Genomic DNA, 17,349 nt, shown 5'->3' on the forward strand with positions numbered 1-17,349 from the left:
TTGGTCAGTTGCCTTGGGATGCCAGAGATACATTTCTGGAGATATTCCCAAATATTCCTTTTAAAAACCTGATCTGTTGCCAGGACATGCTGTCCAGTAACTAATTGCTGGCAGTCCTCAACATTTTAGAATTTACCCACATCCTAAAAGAAAGAAAGGACCAATTTCTGCCCAGCTGCATGTTCTCCATAAAATCACGTCTACAACTTCAAAGATTAGAGACATGCTTCAAGGAAAGGTACAAGCAAAAACAATAATTATCAATGATTCTAAGCTTTTATTAGAAGGAGAAAATTCTTACTGGTCCTATTTAAGGACTTAGGGAGCAACTAGTTCAAAAAATTCACAACACTGCCACTCTTAGCTCAGAAGCATTCTGCACCAAAAACTTGAGTGGCTGAAAATCCCCCTAATCAACCTTTATTTAGAACCTCGAATTTCTCATTTTCATGTCAGTTGAATGACATGTAGTAACAAGGTATGTCTTTCTACATATGCATATGAAGCAGCCTACAGAAGCAGGAGAAAGTAGGCCTGATCAAAACAAGCATGTCCTTTCTGCCTAAGAAGTAAAATGTAGAAAGCTGAGGATGTCAAAGCAATTACTACCATGCAAATAAGGTTGCATGATTGGCACTAAGAAAAGTCCTTCCATAAACTTTTGCTGATTGAATAAGATAAATTTCTCTTCTTCATCTCATCTGCAAGAAGATAACTGACTTTTGCATGGAGATGAAGGTCAGTGATCTTGTTTCAACCCTGGGAGGGATAAAAAATATTAAAGGGGGATGTTTAAAAAAATATATTTTGAGATTTTTGTAGCCTTATGTATATTTACCCAACAATAAGGATCTCCACTGGATTTGTTTCTGCATAAATGAGTATAGGTCTGGTTTATAAGGATGCACATCTACACAGAATCAATCCAACTGCTTTTTTTTAGCGTGACTCATTTCTGAGTATGACCAAGATGTATGTATGTATGTATGTGTATGTATATACACACATGCAAACACACACATGCTCTCTCTCTCTCTCTCTCTCTCTCTCTCTCTCTCTCTCTCTCTCTCTCTCTCTCTCTCGCCATATGGCTTTTGGCACAAGTTAAAATCAGCCATTCTTTTTAAAGGAAATTGGTACATAAATTCATTTAATAATTTGTAAAAAATATCTGGCTTTTGAAAACCACACAGTTGAGTAGATATATTCATGATTGGTTGTATAAATATAAGTGACTGGAGGTAGGTAACATCACTGCCAAACATGAAATGGTAGAGGAATATCCTTGTTTTTTGACTCTAGACTTGAGACATCTGCATATCACATGATATCTATTGCATACTGACAAGTGCTTTTGCTAATTCTGCATCAAATTTCTTCATGGAGCAGAAGTTTGGAAAACAGAAGTAGTAGTGCTAATTCTTTCATGATTTAAATATGGCCACAATTTGCACTGGACGTTGCAGGACTTATTTATGAATATGTATGTACAGTATTAGATGGTAGTATAAAGACCACAATTTTAGGAGAAAGTTCACAGAGCAAAGTATGAGTGAATGTAATTGTGCTTTTGATAACATTTCATGGATAGAATCAAGATTATTTTTTGATTTAAATGTTCCAAGCGTCGACCTTGGCTTGTTATTGTGGAACTCAGTACTTTAGACATGGGAAAACAATGTTGTTGGAACAGCTGTGGGAAAGGCTGAGAGAGAATTAAGATCATAACTGTCAGCAAAAAATTGCCCTGTCAAAGGAGCTTTTTGCTAGAAGCTCCTGAACAATTTTGCTCTGACAGCTATTTTGTTGAAAGCACGTAAGAAAGACAACATTTCATCTTTCAGTCTAACGCATGGACAAGAATCATCTTATCTGCTGCCCCAGATTCTCTTTCTCTTGCACACATATGATTTATTCCCTACTAATCTGTTGAAACGTTCTATAAGCTGTGGTACGGAGTAAAAAATTTTGTATTTCACATGAAGAGATTGATGGCTTGCATACCATTTGCTGCTACTGGAATTCTTCATGTCATCTTACTTTGGATCAAATTTCATTATAAGATCCCTAAGACATATTTATGGCCAAGGTTCTCTGGACAGTTTTTTCTGCCTCCTCCTTTTAAATCAGTGGTCCATCCATTCATTTGGAACAATAGAGCTGTGCAAAACATTTAAAACAAGTGCTTAAGAACATGTAGAAAAGCAAATGATGCCCTTCTTCTCAATTGAACAAGGCAGCTGTTGTTGGAGGAAATGATTTGAGTCCATTTCTGGACAGCAAGATCTAATCTGAGGAAAGACTGGTGAAGCAATTTCTTATAACCTTAAAATAAATATGTTTTGTTGTGGAAAATAGATGGGAACAAGGCAAATGAGAGCCAGCTTGATATGATGGTTAAGGCACTGGCTAGAAACCAGTAGATGTGAATTCTAGTCCCACTTTAGGCATAAAGCCAGCCGGATGACTTTGGGTCAGTCTCTATCTCAGCCATAGGAAGGAAGCAATTGGAAACCATTTGCAAAATATTGCCAGGAAAATGGGAAGGACTAGTCCAGGTATTTGCTAGGAGCCAACCCTCAAAACAGACACATGCAAATACAAAGTGATAGGCAAAGCCTACCTTAAAGTAGCTACATCCCACCAGGTAGAGAGTTGGAAACTGAGTAACTTGGAAGGCAAAGGCAGAAAATATGCACTTTGAGATTAGTAATCTCACAAAGTATAGGTAGAGTGAAATAAAAAGAGATAAAGATGAGAAAAATTTCCTAACTATTTACATCCTTCCAGTCTTATAGCCAGTATATTGTGAGGTGCTGAAGTATAAGTGCAACTAGTCACACTTCCAATGGCTGTGATTTTTTTCAGTCTTACACTGTTTCAAACACCACTCTCAGCTCTGTCCACGTGTATATGCGCTGATATTCATCGTGTGTTGCTAGGAAGTACGTAAAGCAGCAGTACACACAGATAGGCATAAGGAAACAGCAGAGGCAGTCTGGAATCCATCTGCTTTAAGGATTTGGAGAGAAGAGTTTTGTTTGCTCTCCCACATGCTTTGAAGCAACTCTTGATATTTTACATCCCTGATATTTAATAGATGAAAGTGGCAATATTAGCTAAACCAACTAAAATAACAGCAGCATGTACAGTAATCCATTTAAAATGTGTGTACATTAAAGAAGGTTTTACTGTAACTTTCAGGGTAATCTACAGCTAGCTCTGCATAATATGGCAATATATATGCAGAGGGACAGGAAGAGAGGGAAGGGGGTAGGGAGAAAAAGAGGGGAGAGATGAGAGAGGCAGGGAGGGAGGGAGAGAGAGAGGGAGGGAGAAAGAGGGGGGGGGAAATAAATGCTTTGACCATAGTGGGATAGAGCTGGGCTAAAGATTTATGTCTGCTGCACTATTTTATTTGATTTCTGGGAAAATGGCTTTTCAAGAGAAAGAGAAAGCAGCGCTAGAAATCAGCCTTTAGGAACCAAAATAGGCTGATTAGTCAGATTCGGATTTAATCATAGACAGTTTCCTAATCTGAAACTTAAATCTTGCCAAATCATTGTTTGTTTATTGTTTTAGAATTTCAAAGAGGCATAGAGGCACAAAGAGCATCTTGGCCAATGCTAATGCATTTCTCCTTAAGCTCCCTATATATATATATATAAAATTGTAGAAGTTTATTTTCAATACATTTGTAGTATAGTAACATAAGTGATCAGAGAACGCAAAGACCTTCATCATGTACTAAACTACACTTTACACAAAAATACATTATTTGAAAATATTTCAGTTTTCTTAATTCTACTATTCATGAATTTTTATATTGCTTTGACAATAAAAACAGAGTGGCATGGGTGTTTTTTTTTTCTTTTTTGAAACTAGAAAAGTTACTTTTACATATCCCCCAAACCTGAACCTATTGCATGCACTGTGGGAGACTTGATTCTTTTGTACAAGTAAAATTTGCCTGAAAATTAATCCAGTTCTTAGAAATAATAACATTATTGTTCCCTAAAATAAATTGCAATTGAAGAAAAAAAAAAACAGGGCAAAAATGTTGCCTCTATCTATCTTCAGTTTGGCACACTTTCTTTTCTCATAGATTATTATTGGTATTTTTGAAAATGTCTATGAGAAAGGTTACCAGTCACTATAAATATGTTCTGATTTCCAAACTCAAATGTGGGTGCAGGTATTCAAGCCCCATCGAGGAGTTGTACATTGGCCACAGGCAAAATCAGACTAATCTGAAGTGCCAAAATGGAAAAGATGTCTTAGATACACCCTTCTACACACACATCACTGTATATTTTCCAAATGATGGGGGAATGTTTAACTTTGAAATATTTGCATCCAAAATGCAAATTGGATAATATTTGCTTTTAATTTAAATACACAGGATAGATAGATAGATAGATAGATAGATAGATAGATAGATAGATAGATAGATAGACAGACAGACAGACAGAGGGGGGGGAAGAGAGAGAGAGAGAGAGAATTACTGCTACATGCACAACATTGGTTGAATGTTGATTGTACTTGATAGTACAGGGGTTTAGTGCACCCTGTTATTAACACAGCTGCCTGCAATTTCTGCTGGTTCAAATCTCTCCAAGGCTCAAGGTTGACTCAGCCTTCCATCCTTTCTAAGGTAGGTGAAATGAGGACCCAGTTTGTGGGGGCAATAAGCTGACTTTGTATAAAATTATACAAAAGAATGAAGGCTATTGCTTAAAGCATTGTAAGCCGCCCTGAGTCTCCGGAGAAGGGCGGCATATAAATCAAATTAAAAAAAAAAAAAAAAGAATGCTTCTTTGAAATCATACAGAATTTTATCAGTAATCCTTCTGAACATGTTTTAGAAATTATATGGTGAGGTATCAGGCAAAAATACCAGAAACATTTAGGCACAAGAATGTTAAAGGACCTACAGTATACCACATAATCTAGACAGCAGGTAGCAGAGGTGGTATTCAGCAGGTTCTGACCAGTTCTGGAGAACCGGTAGCAGAAATTTTGAGTAGTTCAGAGAACTGGTAAATACCACCTCTGTCTGCCCCCCCCCCAGCTATTCTCTGCCTCCCAAGTCCCAGCTGATTGGGAGGAAATGGGGATTTTGCAGTAACCTTCCCCTGCCACGCTACCAAGCCATGCCATGCCCACCAAGCCACACCCACAGAACCGGTGGTAAAAAAATTTGAATCCCACCACTGGCAGGCACCAGCCTAGCCCAGGAAATCTGACAACCAATCAAGAACAGGTTTTTCCCTCTTTCCAAATCATCTTTTAGAAATGATTGCAGTTTCAGTTTATTATAATCAAAGATCAGCCCAGTTTAAAGTGAGAGTGGGCAGCTCCATTTTGCTCTAAGCTTTTAATCTTTCCATTGGAAGGTACCTCTTCACTTACTTATTTCAGTCAGGTAAGAAAGCTCCGTCTAACCTGGGGAAGGGCTGGAGAATCAATATAAAATAGTTATCCATAGTCAAATGAAAATAGATGAAATTAAGATTTTTTATTGCAGTTGTATTTTAGGGATCATCTCAGCCATGCCTTCTACTTTGTTCTATCTATATTTGTTCTACAGGTAGTTCTCAACTTATAACCACAATTGGGACTGGAACTTCCATTGCTAAGTGTTGCGGTCAAGAGAGTCATCACTGCACCCAATTTTATAATCTTTTTGACTGCAGTGGTTAAGTGAATCACTACAGTTGTTAAGCTAACCTGGTTTCTCCTACTTGCTTGTTGGAAGCTGGCTGGGAAACTCTCAAATAACAACCGTGACCCCTGAATGCTGGATCTATCGTAAATACATGCTGGTTGCCAAGTGCCTGAATAGTGATCATGTAACTCTTGGGATGTTGCAACAGTCGTAAGCACGAGGACTGATTATTACCTTTTTTCAGAGCCATCGTAACTTTGAACCGTCACTAAACGAATGGTCATAAGTCGAGGACTATTTATACCTGTATTTTGTGCGTTTGTGTATGAAAGAGGAGGCACTGCAAGAGTCATGATATCCCAGAGTCTTCTACTCTCAATTACTTGTTAAATGTAATCTGCATAATAAAAGACTTGCGCCTTCTTTTAGACTCAATACTCTCCTTCTGACAGGGAATTTAGCCTACTACATGATCCAACTGCCTAGGGAAACTACAGACAAGAAAAAGTTGTGGCAGGCAGTTGTTTTCCCTCACTTCTCCCTCTTGCTTAACAGAGTAGAGATGGAGTAAAACTAAAATTATGGCAGCATACTGAACAGGGTTTCCATAGGAGTAGATGCAGATAATTATAGATGGAAGGTTTTCCCATATCCTTTGCAGTCCCAGGGGGGCCATCCAGCCTATTAGAATGTATAGCTTCCTTGAGGTTTGTTTGCATTTTTTAAGAATAAATCCTTGTCCTATTAATTCTGTTTGCAGCAGAATCCATTCTGCTTTAAGAATATTCTTTCTGTATTAACAAAACACTTCCTCCAAAAGTTTACTCCAATATGAAACATGTTTAAATTCTATATGAAGCTAAGTTTGCCATCTAGTGGCTGGAGATTAGAAAACTAAAACCCAATGCATTTTTGTACTAAAACATGGAAAGCACATGAGAAAATATAATCAAAGTACTTGCTTACTCAAGTATGTATATATATATGAATAGACTACATTGCTTGCTATGTTAAAACAATGTTCTTTGATCATGTGCTTCAAGATTCCAGATACACCAGCTGGGAGTTTCTCCAGAAGACCCACAGCTGATATGAATAATATTTAATATGAGTCTCTATATGGGCTGCACATTTTCAGTCAGAATATTAAATTGTTTACCTCCCAGATTATAAAAAATAGAGAAGGAACACTATTTTTATAATCATGAATGACACAACAAAGAGATACTGAGTTGACTAAGTAATATCAATTAAACTTCTTTAATTGATAAGTCTTTAACATGACCAAGTTTACACATAAATGGAGTTCTCACTCAAAAAGAAATGATTTGTTATGATTATGTGCCATCAAGGTTGTATTGATTCTTAGGAACTGCAGAGATAGATCTTCTCCAGGACAATTTGGCCCTTCAGGTCTTCCAAACAGTGCACCCCCCCACCATGGCAACCGAGTCCATCAGCCTTGTTGATGTTGGTCCTTCTCTTTCTTTCCACCCTTCTCATTGTTTATAAAAATATATAAAGAGAAAAATATATAAAGAGAAAGAAAAGAGAAAACAACATGCAGCAAGATGGATGGATTCAATTATAAGAACAATGGCTGTACTCAGTGATGAAATCCAAATTTTTTTACTACCGGTTCTGTAGGCGTGGCTTGGTGGGAGTGACAGGGGAAGGATACTGCAAAATCCCCATTCCCACCCCACTCCAGGGGAAGGATACTGCAAAATCTTCATTCCCACCGCACTCTGGGGCCAGCCAGAGGTGGTATTTGCCAGTTCTCCAAACGACTCAAAATTTCCACTACTGGTTCTCTGAACTGCTCAAAATTTCCACTACTGGTTCTCCAGAACCTGTCAGAACCTGCTGGATTTCACCCCTGGCAATACTATGAGAAGAGCTGAAGAAGCAAACTGGGGACAGATCATCTTTTGCAAAATCTATTTATGTGGTCACGAACAGTTGACACTGATCTGATTTATTTAATTGGTTAAACTCAGACCACCTACGCTTCATCATGTTATATAAACCGCAACAGTCTATGTTTGTTCTGCCCCAGCTCTGGATTCCCGAGGATATTGACACACACCAATGGTCCTTATCAAATTTATTAAGTAGCAAGAATAAACCAAAGTCCGGCAAAGGTTGGCAACAAGCCCAGAAAACAAGATACGAGAAGGCTTTTCCAAAAATGCTATGATGATAATTACAAGTTGTTTCCAGCAAAAAACTTACTAACCCCATGTGACTTAAATAGGCTAAGGGAGTGGCCAATTATCCTCAAGCCTTACTCTCGAGGAGACCTCCTCCTCCTGAGTAGCCACTCCTGCCTTTTGGCAGCCCTGCGTGCTCGAGAATTGAGGAGAGGCTCCTCCACTTCACTCTTTCCACCCGAAGGAGCCTCTGGAGATTCTGAAGGCCCTGGCTGAGTCTCTGCCTCTGGCACTACATCCTCTTCAGCCTCCTCACTGTCCAATGTGAGCGCCGGCTGCGCAGGCTGCTGGCGCGACACCACACCAGCCTCCTCGTCATCGGGATCAGCCACGATCTGCGCAGGCCACTGGCGGGCCACAACAATTCCCCCCCACACCTTTAATAGTAATATCTGATCATTGCTAAACTAAGTGGAGTTAAGGGCACATATATAGCTACTACAATGTTTACATTCTGATTGTTCCACCAGGCTGGGTTAGCAACATAATTTTAAATTGGATGTTTTAAATTTTTGGGGTTTTAAATTAAGCCAAATTTATTTAATATTTTTAAATTATTTTAAATTGATGTCTATTCTCTTTTTAAATAGGCTGTACACCGCCCTGAGTCCTTCGGGAGAAGGGTGGTATAGAAATAAAATTATTATTATTATTATTATTATTATTATTATTATTATTATTATTATTATTATTATTATTATTTATTGGTTAATCTTTAGTGAGATTCACAGCCTTTGAGGCTGGTTAATAGCTCAGCAGCTCGAGTCCTAACCAAGGACCTAGGAACTGTTAAGGTATCGTCGGAGGATGTAAGCTGTTCCAAGTAAGGTGGTTTTTTGTAGAGTCAAAATGTTCAAGTTCGGCAAATTTAGAATTTCTAAATAGCGGGGTAGCCCTTTGGGTATTGCTCCGAGGGCTCCAATTACAATCGGGACAACACACGATTTCTTTTTCCACAGTTGCTCAACTTCAATTTGTAAGTCCCTGTACTTTGTGATTTTTTCTTGCTGCTTATCTTCAATTCGTGCATCACCAGGTATTGCAATGTCAATGAACCATACTTTTTTCTTTTCAACTATTGTTATGTCAGGTGTGTTGTGGATCAAGTGCCTGTCAGTCTGAATCCTAAAGTCCCACAAGATCTTGAGTTTCTCATTCTCTAAAACTTTCTCAACCTGATGTTCCCAGTGGTTTATACTTTACTCAAATCCAAACTTCTGGCACAATTTCCAGTGAATGATTTTAGCAACACGGTCATGGCGTTGTAGGTAGTCAGTTTGTGAAATTTTGCTGCACCCACTGATCAGGTGGTCGACTGTCTCATCTTTCTCATTGCAGAGGCGGCATTTGCTGTTGGTGGTAACATGTTGAATTTTTGCCTTCATACAGTTTGTGGCTAGGGCTTGTTCTTGAGCTGCCAAAATAAAGCTTTCTGTTTCTTTTTCAGTACTCCTGATCTTAACCAGTTCCAAGTTAGTTTCTGGTCAGCTTTGCCTTCAATACTTTTCAAGTATTGGCCATGCAGAGCTTTGTGTTTCCAATTTTCATCTCGCTGCTCAATTACTTCTTTCTTATATTCTGCTTTTGTTTTAGTTGTCTTTAAAAGGCCTCCTTTATTTACTTCCTTAATCATTGGTTCTTCACTTTTCTGGATGTAACCATTCAAGCTGCATTTTTCTTCTTCCACAGTCTGCTTTACTTGTAGGAGTCCTCGACCACCCTCTGCTCTTGGTAAATATAATCGGTCAACATCACTTTTAGGGTGCAAGGCATGATTCATTGTCATAAGCTTCCTTGTTTTTCTGTCCAAATTGTCTAACTCCATCTGGGTCCAGTCAATTATTCCTGCAGAGTATCTAATCACAGGTATAGCCCAGGTATTTATGGCTTTTATGATGTTTCCTCCACTCAATTTGGACATTAATATCTTACGAATTCGTCGAATGTACTTGGCTGAAGTTAATTCCTTGACTTTATTATGCATTAAGTCAGAGGCTTCTAAAATCCCCAAGTACTTGTAGCCTTCTTCTGATTTTACTGCCTTTATCATTTCTTCATTCTCTAGTTCTATTCCATCCTCTTCTATGATCTTGCCTGCTTTGGTTGCTATTGTTGCACATTTGTCAATTCCAAACTGCATACCAATGTCTTGGCTGAATTCTTTTGTGTTTTCAATTAATAAATTCAGTTCAGCTTTTGTTTTACCAAACAGCTTCAAATCATCCATGTACATCAAGTGCGAGATTTTCAGTCCTTTCTTTGCAAGTTCGTATCCACAGTTCACCTTCTTCAAAATGATTGTCAGTGGTAGCATTGAGAGTATAAAAATTAGGGGTGAAAGGGAATCGCCCTGGAAAATGCCTCGTTTAATTTCAACTTCACCCAGTTCTTCTTCATTAGCCATAAATTTTGTTTTCCAGAGGTTCATTGAAGATTCCATGAATTTTTGTATGTTGCTGCTGATGCCTAATATTTCCAGGCATTTCTTGATCCAGCTATGGGGAACTGAATCAAATGCTTTCTTATAGTCTATCCAAGCCATGAACAGGTTGGTTCGTCTTTTCTTTGAGTTCTTTAGGATTAGCTTGTCGATCAGCAATTGATCTTTTGTTCCTCTTGAGTTTTTGCAGCATCCTTTCTGTTCTACAGGAAGCAAGTTATTTCTTTCCAGGTATCCATAGATTTGGTTTGCAATGATACCAGTAAGAAGCTTGTATGTTGTTGGCAAGCAGGTGATTGGCCTATAGTTTCCAGGGTCCTTTCCTTTTTCTTTATCTTTTTGGATCAAAAATGTCCTTCCAGTTGTCATCCATCCATCATTTTCAGGTGTTTTTAGGATCTGGTTCATCTGGGTTGCCAATCTTTTGTGCAGACTTGTAAGTGCCTTTAACCAGAAGCCATGCAGCTCATCCGGTCCAGGTGCACTCCAGTTCTTCACTTTTCTTGACTGTCTTTGCACCATTGCTTTTGTTATTTTCACGTCTTCCATTTTATGCATTTTAATAGAGTCCTCAACCTGTTTGATCCATTTTGCATTTCTGTTGTGCTTCTTGTTGTTTTCCCACAAATTATTATTATTATTATTATTATTATTATTATTATTATTATTATTATTATTTTGTGCAAATTAGTTTTGCAAATTTGTGAAAATGTTTAAGTATATCTTTTTGCTTCGTCATATGCAAGATGAAATATCCTAGTACTGTAAGTATTTTCTTCCTTTTATCTTTGGAGACATGCATAGCCGATGGTACAAATGCTTGTTTTAGAGCTATAGGGTCCTAATATTTCTAATTGTGGAAAGTATTTATGAAGACTATTGGGTTTAACATTTGATTGTATAGAAGGTTGGTTCCAAATTCTTGAAAAACAATTCTGCTATGGTCAAAGAGTTAAACTCCAAGACAAATACTGTCTTGGAAATTAACTGCTCCACGTGTATATAAGAAAATGGAGGATGACAAAATTTGGTTTTGACACAGAATAAACCATACAATATAATCTTAGCAAATAATTTTATATTTTTTTTATTTCATTCAATCATGCCCAATTCTGAGATTGCCTGGACAAGTCCCAATTCTGAGATTGCCAGGACAGCTTTCTTGGCAAGGTTTTCCAAAGTGGTTTGCCATTGTCTTCTTCCATGGGCTGTGAGAGAGTGATGGCATAAGGTCAGCCATCTGGCTTTGTACCTAAAACAGGTTTCTCAGTTTGTAGCCTGATGCCTTAACTTCTACATCAGACTGGGTCTCAATGTTATGATTAGGAGCACAAAATCTCAAAGACATCCTGGGATTGAGAAATTTCTGTTTCAAGATAATCTCTGCCTTCAAAACAAGACATTTTTAAAATTCAAGTTTAGGAAGTCTTTGCAAATAAAAAGAAGGCATAGGGGGTGGGGGTGGGGGTGGAGGGTATAGTCTGATAGTATAATCAGGACAGCTTGTCCCCTAACAAAGGGTTTTTCCTCTTCTCTTGCATGCTGGAATACAAAGGAAAGTTGGTAAAGTTGAAACCATTGGTTCTCAAGTGATAGAGAACCAGCATAAATGATGATCAGATACTTCCCTATCCAAGCCTCTGAAGAGAATGGCTAAATTTTTGTTAGCCAAGAGCCCAGAGGAAGATGTCTACAATATGAACTTGGAGTAGATAGGTAGGGACCCAATTATACTCGCACAAAATTATTATAGTGAAAAGTATGCAACATTTTCTGTATACTCCTGCAAATAAATCTTCTCTGGTACATGGCTTCATTCTTGTCTGCACTGAAACAATTTATGTAACCATGATACCTTTGTGAGTTTCTACTACTGTAAATTGCTGACTACAGTGTCAAGTGTCTGGAGAGTTGAGATTCATTGCTATGGTGGCCAGAGGCCTGACAGCTGTGAAGATAAAATCCTTTTTAAAAAACTAATTAACAGTTTCACCCCTGCTTGCTTCCCCTGCAGTGTGCACACATGGGAAGAATTGTAAGGAACAAAAGACTTTCTGGTGGCTTACCCTGTCAGTGTTGGTGGAATGGTCTTGGAGGTTATTTGGTTGAGCTGTTTACTGTCACTTGGTTTGGCAGTTCCTTGATTAGGGTATTGTTTACTTCTTGACTTTTGTCTGATGTCAATCTTGGAAAACAACTGAGAGCCCAAAGACTCATCATTTCATCCCTGAGCTACAAATATTCTCCTTTATCAGAACAAAAGAAAGAATAGTGTTAGGCCATGATTCAGGCTCCTCTTGCCCAGCTAGCTGATAAGAAGGAAGTGAGTGAAAAGAACAGTAGCTCATCTTATCTTGCAGGAAACAAAAGCCATTTAGCCTCCATCTATTTTTAGTTTTTGGTGAAGTAAACAGGCTCCCTGCTTGGCATTGAACAGAAATAAAGGAACTTTAATACCTGCTATGTCAGAGAGAAAAAGTACTTACTTGTCTGTCTGTCTCTCATAGTAACAACCCCACCCCATCACACAAAATTTTCACTTACCCTGAAATAGGTTCCTGTGAGAAATAATGAAAGAAATATTGCCCATAAGCAACTAAAACATGAAAGGAAGTTCACTGGAAAGCTAATCTCAAAAATTAGGCTATGATAGAATTTTTTATTTGAGCATTTGCACTTCTATTATGTCTTGGAAACCATGCCTCATTTTGGTTTTTTTAAAGATTGGTGGTCTTTTAACTTTTCACTGATTACAGGCTTGAAAGTAGCTTACCCAGGGAAGTGAAATAAGTGTACATTCTTTTTTTAACTATATGTTTTGATTAAGATTATCATATATAAAACAGAAGTGGGAATAAAGATAATAGGGATATGAGGAAAGGGAAAGAGGAGAAAAATGAGAGGAAGGAAGGAAGGGTGGATGGATTTCCAACTTTTTTCAGTTCAGTAAAGTACAAATTAAAATTGTAGCCACAGCTTAATAAGTATGAGCCATTTCTATAACAACAACTAATTTAATCTGCACAACACAAAATCAAGATTTCATTTTTTTTCTACTCATGCACAAAGTCCAGAAACAGGTTTTTTCCCTTTCTTTTCTCTGATTAAAACAGTTAATTTTGCCATCTCTGCTAGCTCCATCACTTTTTCCATTCATTCTTCCATCATGGATCTCATTAATGGATCTTCCCATTTCTGCCAGATCAGGTGTCCATTCCAAGGATAGCTTCTCCTTAGACAAACATATTCTTATAAAACTTAGTGGCCCTGGCATGGAAGGAAGGAGGTTCTTGGAATCTGATGAGTGGATAAAGGATTGGTATTCTAAAGGAGGAGCTGATTGTAATGTAAATAACTTGTGTTTGTTGAAGCGGGTCTTTGCAGCTGTGTACCTAACAGCTTGTTGTCGATGCTTTTGAGTGAAGAATAAAGAACTTAATTTCATGCAGCTACCTGATGTTTTTATCATCCTATATCAGGTGCAAAGAATCAGGACCATATATTAAGTTGCAGCACAGAAGTCTTATAAAAGTATATAAGCAAGAATCTGATCAACTAATGGTTACTAGATAAGGATCAAAGGAATTTAAAGTGGACTGGACTTGGATGGTTTCTGCCAATGTAAGGACTCTTAACTGATGTCAGATTTAACTTCCCCCCCCCCTTCTGCTGCTCTTCTACATCATGGATCAGGATAAACTACGGTAGTTAAGGAATGAAATATTTAGATAGATAGATAATTGGAGAGAGAGAGAGGGAGAGGGAGAGAGGGAGGTTTTAAATAACTAAAGAAAAAGAAATGCAAAAACTACAAACATGCCAAGAAAATAACTTTAATACTAGTTGAGATTAAATACATAATCTTGAAACTATAAAAAGAATTTCCCATCCTTATTTATAGTCAGATGAGTCACTTTGAGGGATTTGAAGTGCTTTCCCCCAGATTTCCCCCCCACCGGAGCTAAGTTGCAACTTATGAAATTTCTGCTGAATCTCAATTCCTTTTTGTTACACAAAAGTATGTCTATTGACAATATTACCATAATATTTCTATTTGAAGTTGCTAGCAAATTAAGTTATTGAATTATTTCCCTTTCATGGTCTTTACTTTTCATGTTGTAGTGCCTCAATTGCCATTCTGCTTAGATCATTTACATCACTCCCAGTTCTGGAATGTTTCACATTTTATTTGGATAAATGTGGAGAATAAACCTAATCTTTTGAAAGCTCCTCAAATAAAACCCTTTGTAAATCTGATGCTTTTAGCCACAGTATTTGGTTTTCTTTTCCTGCCTGCTGAAAAATACAGTACAAATCAATTGCAATAAAATCCCTTTTATGTCAATTAAGATTCTCAGTCATCTAGGTTTTTTTGTGTCCAAGAAAAGAAGTCCAGTTGCCATGACTCAACTTCCAGACAAAAACTTTTAAAAATATCAAAGAAGTTTAAAACAGCCATGCATCTTGCTAGCAGCCACAAAAAGGATCGAAGAGTCAACTACATGTTAATTTAAAGCTACACATAGTAAAAAAAAAAAAAAGTTGCTGTTTTTTAAAACTACTAATAAGAAATAAAGACTTAGACAATGTGTTACGTATGCCAACCTGACTGTCACAAATAATGCCAGACTGCATTTCAACTTTCTCTGTCTCATGCAAAATTTTGAGGTAGGTGAGTTGATCTCCTGGTCATGTAGGCAGGCAAATTCCCCCTTGCAAGACAAACAAACTTTATTGCAGAACTACCGAAGGAAAGAAGGAAAGTGGCTATAAATTAAGAAAAATAGAGAACAGACCAGATTAAATTTGGAACTTTCAGGGGGGAAAAAGAGGAAGTCTAGCAAATTTAAGTAGAAAGGGAAAATTGATGAGGATTTATTATGTAAATGCTAGGAACTACTCTAAGCTTGATTTCCTAACTAGAGTAGGTAGGAACTACTCTAAGTTAGATTTGTTTTATGTGCAATCACATCTTTCTTTCTGAAACATTTAAGAGAATTGGATTTTCTGCTGCCTTGAACCTAACCTCAGAGTATGCCTCAAAATGTTTTTTTTATTGAGACTATTCCGATAATCTGTATGTAGAGTTTATCCATAATTGTATTGCATTGTGTTTTCCCCCCCCAAATGAATTTTAAATTTGTCTATCCCTTGTGAGATTGGTTTTATTTCCAAAAGAGGGATGATGGAGCTGAATTTTTTTAGTCACGGGTCTTGAGGTTATACAGCTATAAGGTGGAACTGTTTTTATTTTCACATTTTAGTTTTCAGAAATATAATATGGATTGTGAAAAAAATATCTTTTCTATATACCAGAATCAGAAGAGGATGTTAGCTTAGGAAATTCAAGGAAGGTAAATGAAGGAATTTCTAAACTACTAGGCATAATTTCTAAGCAGGAGACAATTGGTTTATGGAGCAGCCAGTTTGAGAGTAAGTCTTATATAAAATTTGATATAAGCTTCTATAACTCTCCATAAATCATGGATGGTCTTCCAAATTTACCTTAGATTAATCTGGAAATTAACTGACATCTCTACCTCTTTTTCTAAAATCAGAAAATCTTAAATTATTTTTCTGGACCAATCTGAAAAAGTTTGGAGAAATCTCCTTGCTCTCCTTATGGAAATGTTTTGTTCCAAAATACATGAATTTTCATATTTCCTTTCTTTAAATCAGTAATTTATAAGGAAACCCTGCCTTTTTATATTACCACTTTTATTCTCAAATACTCAGAAGCATTTGTGCAATAGGTGATATTCCGTTGTGGAATCAGAAATAAATCAATTCAACATGGGAAACACAAAAATAAACAACTGTTTTCAAAGCAGCTCAGGAATTTCATGTATAAGTATATTAGATCTCCTACAGTTTTATGGGGTTTCTACTCCTCTGTAAAACACATATAGTTGATAAAAATGTATGAGAAAGGGAAAAAAAGTATGAGAAAGGGAAAAAGTATGCATATCTTATCTTCCAGGGTTCTATATCTAAGAAGGAAAGCCAATAAAAGAGATGGGAAATCTTTCTAAATTAGACTGCTATTTTGAGACTGCAAATTAGATTTGATTCTAAGAATTTTATAAGCATATATTTATTTGGGAGTGGCAGAATACCTGGCCAGCATTATTATTCCAAGAATACTCTTGCTTTGGGCAAAGTGTTGCTAGGATACAACAAGTGGCAAGGCCTTTCTGGTTGCCAGGATGAAGTGCCTTCTGCTCATCCTTGAATCTGTAGAAGATGGTGGATAATGCAACAAGTGCAATTTCAAACAATATTTGTAAAGGGCTCTGTCTAGGTAATATTTTTAAAAGGTCATTGCTGAACAAGACAGTAGTTGCTTTTATGATAGTAGAAGGAAATATTGATATAATGCTACTAAATAGCATATTTTGGGGGATAAAGAATCACTTCCTCACATAACATTTGGTTTGTGATCTAGATGAGGAAGGCAAAGAAAACAAAGGATAGATCCAATTTCTCAATGTTATAATAAATTTGGTTTTAATAACATTTGTAACAATATTTTATTCAATATTAGTAAATACCTATTAACACTGGAGTTTTGTCTTTTTGTGCTGAACAATTTAATTTTGCTTCCAAGAAGTATGCTGTCTCTAAAGAAACAATTAGGCATGAATACTCTTTACCTCAATTATGCTGAAGCAATGTGCTGCAAATGCAAGAGATGCTGCAGGATCTCCGAATTTCAGTTCCCATAATTTGGTGAAACTGGGCCAAATTAAACACAGACATGAAACTATTATCTCCTTTCCCTCTAGATTTTTAAATAAAATAAATGAAAAGTAAATTAAGTAAGGAATGGCAGAGATTATGTCCTCCTGGTCTTAGTTTTTTTAAAACCCAATTTCCTTTCATCTGTTCACTAGTTCTCTACCTCTACTCTTCCCCCAAATATGACTAAGATGATACAGAACAAATCCCATATCTAGAATTTTTTAGTTTTTCCAAAATTGTTATCCTCTCATGACAGTTTCTCTACTCTTTGCTCTGACTGATAGCTT

The sequence above is a fragment of the Pituophis catenifer genome, unplaced genomic scaffold (assembly GCF_029215685.1).
Source record: "Pituophis catenifer annectens isolate HBS135680 unplaced genomic scaffold, rPitCat1.0.hap2 SCAF_8, whole genome shotgun sequence".
In the NCBI taxonomy this organism is placed as follows: Eukaryota; Metazoa; Chordata; class Lepidosauria; order Squamata; family Colubridae; genus Pituophis; species Pituophis catenifer.